The 9,688-nt window shown below is 50.3% G+C and overlaps 1 protein-coding gene across 1 annotated transcript in view; it reads left to right on the top strand.

Annotated features, from left to right (window-relative positions):
* The first annotated feature begins 7,604 nt into the window (after window positions 1–7,604).
* Window positions 7,605–9,688, top strand: part of MAPK4 (mitogen-activated protein kinase 4) — a 143,143-nt gene continuing 141,059 nt past the window's right edge. The window contains exon 1 of the mRNA XM_031029632.2: window positions 7,605–7,738. The gene's annotated coding sequence lies outside the window, so the exon portion shown is untranslated. The remainder of the gene's footprint in view (window positions 7,739–9,688) is intronic.

Genomic DNA, 9,688 nt, shown 5'->3' with positions numbered 1-9,688 from the left:
TCATGACCTGAGCCGAAGGCAGACACTTAACGACTGAGCCACCCAGGCGCCCAATAAATGCTAATTTTGAAATATAAAGAAAAATAGACATTTAAGAGGTTTTCCTATAACTTTGGATTTTAAAAAAAATATATTTTATTTAGGGGCGCCTGGGTGGCTCAGTTGGTTAAGCATCTGCCTTCAGCTCAGGTCATGATCCCAGGGTCCTGGGATCCAGACCCGCTTCGGGATCCTTGCACTGCGGGGAGCCTGTTTCTCCCTCTCCTCCCTGCTTGTACTCTCTCACTGTCTCTCCTTCTCTCTCTCTCTCAAATAAATAAATAAAATTTTTTTAAAATATTTTATTTATTGGGGTGCTTGGGTGGCTCAGCGTTAAGCGTCTGCCTTCTGCTCAGGTCATGATCTCAGGGTCCTGGGATCAAGTCCCTGCTCAGCTGGGAGTCTGCTTCTCCCTCTCCCACTCCCCCTGCTTGTGTTTCCTCTTTTGCTGTGTCTCTCTCTGTCAAATAAATAAAATCTTTAAAAAATATATTTTATTTATTTATTTGAGAGAGAGAGAGAGAGCACGAGTGGCGGGGGTGGGGGGAGGGAGGGGCAGATGGAGAAGCAGGCTCCCTGCTGAGCAGGGACCCCGATGCGGGGCTAGATCCCAAGACCCTGGGATCATGACCTGAGCTGAAGGCAGACACTTAACCGACTAAGCCATCCAGACGCCCCTAACTTTGGATATTTTTATGGATTCCTTTCCTGCCTTTTCCTTTCATATAAATAATGTACATAATAAATTTATAACCTTATTTTTTATAGCCTGGTTTTTTTAATTGATCCATTATGAACACTATTCCACGCCATTAAAAAAATTCTTTCAAGACCTCCTGTATATTGGCTGGAGCAATATTCCATCATGAAGACAAACCATAATTTATTTAACAACTTCCTTATTGTTTGGTATTTATGTTGTTGCCAACATTTCTCTACTATAGATAAAGCTGCAATTATTGCCCTTGGGCCTAAATCTTTGTCAATATCTCTAATTATTTCCTTTGGATAGATCTCTACAAGTAAAGAATGTAGGTTAAACTCAGCAACATATGAAGGCTCTTGATACATACGTAGGCAAAAGTTTTTGAAAGAACTGTCTATATTCAACGCCTCCTCTCCTCAGCTCACTGACATCTGGCTTTTGCCCCACATCAGTAAGTCTGGAATGGCTCTCATTGAGTTCACCAGTGACCTCCTATTGAAAAATTCCATCATGTTTCTCAGTGTCATCTTTCTTTTGACTCCTCGGCAGCATTTGTACTGTCAGCCACTCCCACCTCCTCAAAATTCTATTTCCGTGACTTCTGAATCTTTGTCCTCCTTGGTGCTCCTGTCGGTTTGTTATCACATCTTCCTGGGCTCAAGAATGATTTTGGCTCCAAGTAACAGAACACCCTACTGATAGTGACTGAAATAAAGAAGGATTTATTTTTCTTGCACACAAGAAGATGATGTATAGCTGCTAAAATTGGTTTAGTAGCTCACTGATATTAGGGCCAGCATCCTTGAGATTCTCTTGGCCTTCCTCTCATGCATGTTGCCTCAATATCGCAGTGTGGCTGCTGTGGCACCAGGCATCACACCTACATTCAAGGCAGGAAGAACAAGGCAACCTCTGCCTCCTTGCGATCTTTTAATTCAGGAAGGGAACTCTCTTTAGCAGACTTCCTGTTATGTTTCATTAGCCAGAACTGGGTTACACACTGACCTTTAAGTCAGTCATGATTTATCCTCTGGAGGCCCGAGAAGGTGTTAACCTCCTTAGAACAGGGGATCTCAACGCCCCCCATCTGAACAAACAGGGTTGTTTTAGTAGGACAAAGGGGGAGGGCAAGATGTGGAGAAGGGCTTTGCAGGGGCAAGAAAGAGAGAGTTGCTGGAGTTGGTGATTTTAGGTTCTCTCCTAGACCCTCTGCTCACTGGACTTGCTTCCCCAGGAAACTTACCCACAAACACAGACTCTCATCCTATCCACATTGTGATGATGAGTTCAAATCTTGTCTCTCCAGCCCAGAGTCCAGCCTCCCCCTTGGTCTTTCCCCTTAGATTCCACAGACAGCAGTTCTCCCTGTAAGTGCATTCAGAACCCTCCAGCCGAAACCCACTTTCCCATCTGCAGTGACCTCTCCCAAACTTGTCCCAATATTAAATAGTCCAAGAGCTTTCAGTTGTGTTTTCACGTCAGAACTTTTTTGTTTTAAATGAACTTTACACAGAAAGACATTACATAAAACAACTTGCCTTTCCTTGTGGTCCGCCTCTTCCTTCACTGAGAAAGTGGGAGTGGTGGCTAAGCCCCTGTGGGTATCTTTAGGACACTGAGAAACAGAGTGTATCTTGGTGTCTGCCTGGGATTCCCAAAGCAGATCCCAAGACAAAAGCTTCTATGTCACTATTTGTTAAGAAGTCCAGTCCTCCCCACCCCCCACGCCACCAAAAAGGAGTAGAGCCGGATTAAGAAGGGCAGAGAGGGCAAGAGAAAATAAGCAAGCACTTTCTCGATCCAGCATAACCGATTGCCTGATCTTTTTGGATCCTCTTCTGAGCGGCCACATGAGCTGTTGCATTCTGGAGAAGGTGAAAAGAGTTTATCTGCTGGCTCCTGGAACCCACTGGTGAGAACTTCACCCGGTGGGCCTTAACTCCCCTGTCCATTTCATGCAAGGGAGCCCATTAGGTCTTGCAGCACCACACAGCTCAGAGGCAACAGGGAAGCCCCAGGGCAGGAAGTGAGAGGTGCAAAGCATGAATAGGGGGTGAGGAGTGATCCTAGGTCCCTGAGCACAGACAGTCCCTGAGGTGACCAGCCGAAATAAGGGGAGGCCCATCGGGATCTGAGGGGGTGCACCAGAAGTATTTAATATAGTAGGTGAGTACTCCCATTTTACAGATGAGAAAATACAACCCAGAGAGGGCCAAAGTCTCATCCAGTGTTACACAGCTGCTTAGTGGCAGGATGAGCTCTCCGTTCACTGCTCCTTTATCATACTATGCTGTCATTGCATGGTCTTTTTGGTAGCTCTTCCCTCTTGACGACTCTAGAAAGCATAATCAAAACTCTGACCCTTCTCAACTGAATTTCCTAAGTGGCTCTGGCGCCAACTTCATCCATCACAGACGGTGTGCCATCTTAATTAGAACATTATTATTATTATTATTATTTTATTTATTTATTTTTTTGTCAGCCGGTTTCCTTTATAGTCAGGGGAGAGCAACTCTGTAAAAGCTAAGTGGAAGTCTATTATTATCAACCACATCTGCCAATAATAGGTGGGGGATCTCCTCACGTTGGCCAGAATTGGATAGCAGCCATCCTTATTTAATAAAATGCTGGTAATAACCGTAAACCAAGACTGATGTACCCAAACTTAGAAGGGTGCTTTACAGCTTCACATGTTTTTGTTTTTTTTTTTAATTTTATTATTTATTTGACAGAGAGAGAGACAGCGAGAGAGGGAACACAAGCAGGGGGAGTGGGAGAGGGAGAAGCAGGCTTCCCGCAGAGCAGGGAGCCGGATGCGGGGCTCGATCCCAGGACCCCGGGATCATGACCTGAGCCGAAGGCAGACGCTTAACGACTGAGCCACCCAGGCGCCCCAGCTTCACATGTTTTTTAATATTTCGAAGGCCTCATGTCCCTTTCGGGGGTATAAATCAGGCATAACTATAATAATCATAAATAGATTTTCTTCCAGAAGACAAAACCAAACTGGGAAACAGGTATGAACAATTCATAAATCCACTGCGTGTTTTTTCCAATGCCACCAAGCAGTTCAATTCTCTGTGGACGCTGACTGGTTTTCCTACAATTTAATTCAATTCCAACACTATCTAGAGATAGTATCAGGTCCCTCCGGTTAACGGCTCAGTCCCACAAACCTGTATTACCCTGCCCACTGCAGATTTCCACAACCCCTGCCCCAGGTTCCATTAACTTGCTAGAGAGGCTCACAGAACTCAAAGAAACATTTATTTATGCTTATCAGTTTATTACAAAAGATATCATAAGGCGCCTGGGTGGGTCAGTCGGTGAAGTGGCCAACTCTTGACTTTGGCTCAGGTCATGACCTCAGCATCCTGAGATCCAGCCCAGCGCCAGGCTCCGTGGCAGGCTCCTGGTGGCGGGCTCCGTGCTCAGCAGGGAGTCTGCTTCTCTCCCTCTCCCTCTGCCCCTCCCTTCCCTACTTGTGTGCACACGCCCTCTCTCTAAAATAATCTTAAAAATATTATAAAAAATATGATAAAGTTTAGAGATGAACAGTCAGATGAAGAGATACATAGAGCTAGGTCCAGAAGGTCCCAATGCAGGTGCTTCTGTTCCCAGGGTACTGGAGTTCACCGTCCTCCCGGCAAATGGATGTATTCACCAACCTGGCAGCTCATCACATCTTGCTGTTCAAGTATACAATTTAATCTTTACAGAGGTTGGTAGGTGGGGCTGAAAGTTCCAAACCTCTAACCACTCTGTTTTTCCATTGACCAGCTCTATCCTGAGGCTATAGGTGGGGCCCACCCTAAGTCATCTCATTAGAATAAACTCCAAAGGGTACTGTTATGAATGACAAAAGACACTCCAATCACTCTGGAAATTCCAAGGGCTTGAGGGTTCTGTGCCAGGACCCAATATATTGGGGCCAAGAGCAAATATATTTCTTACTGTATCACAATAAAAAAGTCCTATTGGAAGTTCTATGGAGAAAGACGGTCATTTGTTACCTCATTTTAGATACTAGACCTTCCTGAGAATGGTCACTCTGTTATCTTAGTCCATTCCTGCTGCTATAACAGAATACCAGAAACTGGGTGGCTTATAAGCAACAAAACTTAACTTCTCCCAGTTCTGGAGGCTGGGAAGTCCAAGATCAAGGTGCTGGCAGATTTGGCATCTGGTGAGGGCCTACTTCCTGGCTCACAGATGCCTGTCTTCTCTGTGTCCTCACATGACAAAGAAGGAGTGAAGGGAGTTCTGTGGGGTCTCTTTTACCAAGGCAGAAATCCCATTCCTCAGGGCTCCACCCTCCTGACTTCATCACTTCCCCAAGGCCCCACCTCCAAATACCAACACCTTGGGGATTAGGTTTCGACAGATGCCTGGGGGGAATACACAATATTCCATCTATAGCAACAATATTTCAAAAACATCATATCTAAATACCCTAAGCCAGGCTCAGTGCAGCAACTCCCCACCGCTGTGTCCTCCAGGACCACTGGAGCTGACCTCCAGGACCATCAGGACCTCTGGCGGAGCCACCCAGGTACGGCTTATGGGTATCTACTCATAGGCAGTGGGGAAATGCTGGTACATTTTTCCCCCTGAAGACAATAAGTCCTGAAGCAACCTGGTAACCTCCCCACCCCCTGGGTTCTGTGTGGTTATTTTCTTCTTACCCTTTCTAGCCCAGCTGTTTCTTTGGGAAACGTTTCTTCTGTGGGGGTAAAAATAAGGAATAAACTGTTTCCTAATAATAGCATCCATAGGAGAAGAACCCCATGTGATACTGATGTGACGGAGTGTGTCTAGATAAAATATCCCAATTCCTATTCATTCTGTTGGCATTGTGCGGTAATGGACTCTGATATTAAAATGCATATTTCACACCCTCGTCCCACAATTTGGAGGACAGCCATTCACTATGCATGAGCCATTCACTCATGCTCATCACATGGAGAAAATTACATTTTCCCAGTTGCCAAATGGAAGAGATAAATTATCTCACGTGGACAAGCACACTGCTCCCAAGAGCAGTTTCACAGACCCAGGACAGACACTGATCTACAACACCCACGAGGGAGACTAGGAGCTTTGCTGGTGTCGTCCTGAGTCAGTCTCTTTATTCAGACCTACCGGACTCTCAGCCTAGTGGGCTTAATGTGGTGAGACGTTTGCCTTTCTGGCTTTTTTGGACAAAATGAGAATCCTTGGAGCTTCTTATTCCTCCTTCCTAGAAAAAATGTTATAAAAATGAATAAATTAACAGAGTATTTCATATTTATACATACCCACTGAATTGATAATACTTATTTGTAATGAAAATTAAGGAAGCAAATGTTAAAATGTTCTCTTTGGGAAAGGTACAGAGGAAAGTTACCACAGATGCACACACATTTGCTTATTACTCTCCTTATCTTTACCTACCTATTATCTTTACTCTCTCCTTATCCTTACCTATTCTTTCAGGTTAATGAAGGTCCAGATAACTGCCCCCTTTAAGTCAATATGTAACTTTAACCTATTACCTGCATACATATGATTAATAGCATTTCTATCTACATACTAATTAGAGCTAACATTTATTACTCTTCATATGGCCATCACTATTGTACCCACTTGATGCATTTTCCAATATGACCCCACAATTTAAAATCTTTGTTTTGCCCACGTTAAAATTAGCACAGTTACATGAATCCCACAGTTCAACAGTTTCAAAGTTTCAACAGTTATTACACACCTGGAATTGCCCTCGGCCCTGGAGGGAGGGGGGTGAAGCAGAAATAACCATAGGATACAGCGGACCCTATGAAGTGTCAAAGTAAGATTCTTGCTCAGAATGCTTTGGGAGTTGGGAGAAGGGAGGGCTCATGGGCAGCTAAAGCTGCTAGTGACCTCATTATACACTACTTAGGTTATCATATTTTTCTCTGCCTAGAAAAGTGGCTCCTCAGCCATTCCACTGGGGCGAAGGCATTAAGTGACCCACCTAATCGGTGTGGACCACTTTGGATTTGCCGGAAGGCGCCATCTAAACACCAGTTATTACCAGTGTTATGTATGGGTCTGGTGGCTTCTCCTTTCCTTCTCCCTGGCTTCCGAAGTCTGGTTCCCTTCTGTTACTTTCATCCCGGCCCTGCAAGTGAGCACAGGTCCACAACCCAGGTGGCCCGCTCTGAACCCAGGGCAGGCTCTGGACCGGGCACGTGCACCCCGCGCCCCCTCCACTCTCCGCCGGGTTCCTTCTCCCGCCCTTCCGGGTCTCCCTTTGCCCGGCGACGGCGGGCGACCGCACGGCACTAAACCGGCCACCCGGTCGCCGCCCGCTGCAGCGGCGCGGAGCTGACCGGGCTGGGAGGGCCGATTTCGGCCGGGGCTCCGGAGGACCTCGCTTCCCGCCGCCCCCTCCCGCCCGGGCAGAGCCCGACGGGTCCCCTCCCCGGGGCAAAAGTGAGGACGGGCTTCTAAGGTGATGGAGGAGTCCTGAGAACGTGCGCCCAGACAGGAAGGCCAGGCTACCCCGGGATGGCGGCTGCACACAGAAAACGCGGGCGCCGGGCCCCTCAGGTGAGGTTGCCTCCGCGAGGGCTGCGTGGGAGAAGGGCGGTCTGCCCCGCGCGCGCCCGGCCGGGCGGCTGGGGAGGCGGGAGCCGGGCGCGCGGGGGACGCGGCCGCCCCTGGCGGCCCAGGCCGGGCTCCCCAGCGCCCGCCGCCGCAGCAGGTGGGGGCCCGGCGGCCCGGGGGCGGGGCCCGGCTCGGGGCGGAGCCGCGGCGGCGGCGAGCGCGGGGCGGTGCGGGCGGGGGCCAGAGCCGAGCCGGAGCCGGAGCCGGAGCCGCAGCCGGAGCGGGAGCCGGGCTGTCCGGGCGGCCGCGGGAGCTCGCAGCGCGCCGGGGCTGGGACCGGCCTGGCCGAGCGCGCCGGCGCCGCGACCGCAGACAAAGGCGCCGCTCGCGCCCGGGCCGCCGCGCTCTCGGGCTCTGCTTTGGGTAAGTGGCTCCCCCTCCGCTTTCTTTCTTCTGCTGCTGCCTGCCCCTCTCGGAGTTCAGCGGGCTCCGGAGAAGCCGGGCGAAAGGAAGAAATGCTACTTCCCGGCTCTCTCTGCACCCCCACCCACCTTAAGAAAAAACAACCCAAACGGAAAACCAAGCAAATACCAAACTAGCGAGTTTCCGAGCGGGGGGTGTCTCCCGCGAGACCGACGCGGCCGCCCCCTAGGACCCCTTCCTCGGCCAACCGCGCGCGGGGGCTGCCGCTGGATCTGTGGTTCGGATGGGAAGGTTGCCGCTGGGCATCCCCGCGGGGGTGTGTAGAGGAGGAGGCTTGAGGGACCCGGCGCCGTTGAGGGGACCCCACCCCCGCGGGCAGTTCTGCGCGTTTGGGGGCGCCGAGGGGCGGTTCGCACTGCGAGTTCAAATTCGGATCTTGGTTGTGGGGTCTGCCCCAGTCCCCTAGCATCTTTCCCTCCAGCCTCCTTCGCGCTTCGTTCAGGGGTTAATATAGCGCCCCCCCCCCCCACACACACCCCTACCCGACCGAGGCGCCCATTCTGCCCTCCCGCGGCCCAGGGCGGGGGCTCGGGGCGCCCGAGAGGGCGGGGAGGGAGGGAGCCCCGCTGCTTTCCCCGGCTCTGCAATCCCGAGCCTGAATCTGCTGGAGAGGGCGGGCGGCTGCCGGCAGCCGATCGGGTTTGACCACGGAGCCGGGTCCCGGGCTGGCTTCCGCCTCTTCCCGGGGTGCTCTCCATCGGAAAAGCAATCGGAAGCCTCGGGGCGTTTGCTTTTGTTCTGCCCGCAACTCTCCGGAATCCGAGGAGAAGCCAGAGTGGGCGGATGCCCCCGGGAGGGGGCCGATGCGGGAGCTCCAGGTGCAGCCCCGAAGTGAGAGTTGGAGGCGGCGGCCGTTTCCCGCGCCTGGGTGGGGAATGGGTCCCGATCGCTAATCAATGCTGGGGAGCGGGCGGGGAGTCCGCGGCTCCGGAAAAAGCGCGCTGTGCGCCGCGGCCGCGCACTGTCACGCGCCTCTCCCGCTCTCTCGAAAGCGCTACCTTGAGACGCGCATTTCCATTCATGGATCTCTGCCTGGGATTTGACTGATGTCACCTCTGCCCGGGTTCTCTGAGCGGGCGTCTACTACTATTCAATTTAGTAGCCATTTACAGGGGGCCTGCTATGTTTGAGGCAGAAGTAAGTCCTACGATCATGTTAATTTAAAAGGTAATTATTGAGCATCTACTACGTGTAAAGTACATGTGTTATAAACTTTTCAATTTAGCAGATACTTATTGAGCGTTTCCTGTATTCAAGATAGTTGTGCTGTGACCTTATTTTGATAGATATTTACTGAGCACCTTCTGCGTACAAAGGTTTTTTGTTATCATGTGTGTGTGCGTGTGTTTCTGAAGGATTGCCCAGCCTACTTTTGGGGGGCATGGGGAAACAAGGGAGAGCGAATGTGTCTTTGGGCCCTTGAGTCCTCAGTTCCTTTAGTAACTTGCATTTTAACCTTTCTGGACTGCTTGTCATGTGGTGTCGGAAGAGCTGGTGTTCTACACTGTAGCTGGAGGGGTCAGAGGGCAGCAAGGCAGAATAATGAAAAGGCCTGCTCTGGAACCTCTTTCCAAATTCACTTTCCTTACACTGGGAAAAAAAAAAAAGAAGAAGAAGAAGGCAGTTCCTTTGTGCAGAGCACCATGCTAATTACTGCCATGAATTAAAGGTTAATAGGGCAAGGCCCTGACACTCAAAGGGATGAGAGAATCTGTGGTGTGGACAGAAAGACAGACAAAAGGACAATCAACTAAACCAGGAAGGGGGTGGGGGGGAGGCAGGAAGATAGGACCTGAATGGACCTTCCAGCCCCTAGTTTCAAACTGGTGACAGCAGGTGGGGTGAGCCTGTCTTTAAAATCCCATCATTTGGGGGGCTAGGGACTCAGGG

This window comes from Leptonychotes weddellii, chromosome 13 (assembly GCF_054177405.1).
Source record: "Leptonychotes weddellii isolate Sample4059 chromosome 13, ASM5417740v2, whole genome shotgun sequence".
Lineage (NCBI taxonomy): Eukaryota > Metazoa > Chordata > Mammalia > Carnivora > Phocidae > Leptonychotes > Leptonychotes weddellii.
This window is presented reverse-complemented; position numbering and strand designations above follow the sequence as displayed.